The sequence below is a fragment of the Cryptomeria japonica genome, chromosome 8 (assembly GCF_030272615.1).
Source record: "Cryptomeria japonica chromosome 8, Sugi_1.0, whole genome shotgun sequence".
Taxonomy (NCBI): domain Eukaryota; kingdom Viridiplantae; phylum Streptophyta; class Pinopsida; order Cupressales; family Cupressaceae; genus Cryptomeria; species Cryptomeria japonica.
In genome coordinates, this window is record NC_081412.1 from 61,719,499 (window position 1) to 61,720,548 (window position 1,050).

The window sequence follows — 1,050 nt, forward strand, 5'->3', positions numbered from 1 at the left end:
ATGTATATATTCTTATTGATGGAGAAAGAGAAAAATAGAAAGAGAATTTTTCAATGCAAAACATTTGGCAAGCAAGAGAGAGAGAGAGAGAGAGAGAGAATTCATCCAATGCAAATAACTGGAAAGCACCAAATAGGTCTAATATGACCAAGCCTTACGCTTGATACATAAAACTTGTTTGGTGGGCACCAAACATGGCAAGCACACTATTTGATGCATGCCAAATGGCCCTTTTAAAAAAAAACACATTGGCAACTTTTTCATTACACACCTTGATGCATATTCCCAAATTAGTGTTGAATATATTAATAATAAAATAATACAAAATAAAAATAAATCTCTATAATTATTATTAATAATAAAATAATAAATATTAGATTAAGGTAAAATATATTTATTATTTTATATTATTTAATATTGAATAAGGATTATTTATTAATTTAAAATATATAATATAATGAGAATTGTATTTTACTATAATATATTATAATATTATATATCTTAATATTTATAAATGTAGACACCTAAAATTAATTAAATTAATTATCCATCCTCACATAATAAATTTTGTTAGTTATTTTTTTATAAGGTAAAATGGGTTTTGAGGGAACCCGAGACCCCTTATAGAGGGATTTTACGGGGATCCAAAACCCACAAACAAAGCAGTGTTATAAAAAGAAATGACATAGAGTAACAATAGCCAACCAACAACTTGATACTAGAGAGTGAACATCAAATAACTGGTCGAACCACCAAAGATGTCAAAGCCAACAAACAAGAGACCTCAAAGATACATAGACAAAGGTTTTTGTCAGGCACCCATTACTTGAACCAAGGGTTTTAAAAGGCTCCCATAACTTGAAACCATGGGTTTTGACGAGGCTCCCACTACCTAGAGATACATAAATATAGGGTTTTGAAAGGCTCCCATAACCATAAACTTCAGAGAGTCCAACACAAATATTTCCTTATCTTTCTAAAATATCTCCACCTCTGAAGGATACAACATAGAAAGGGAAGAGAAAGGGACAACAACTTCTTCATAGTAAA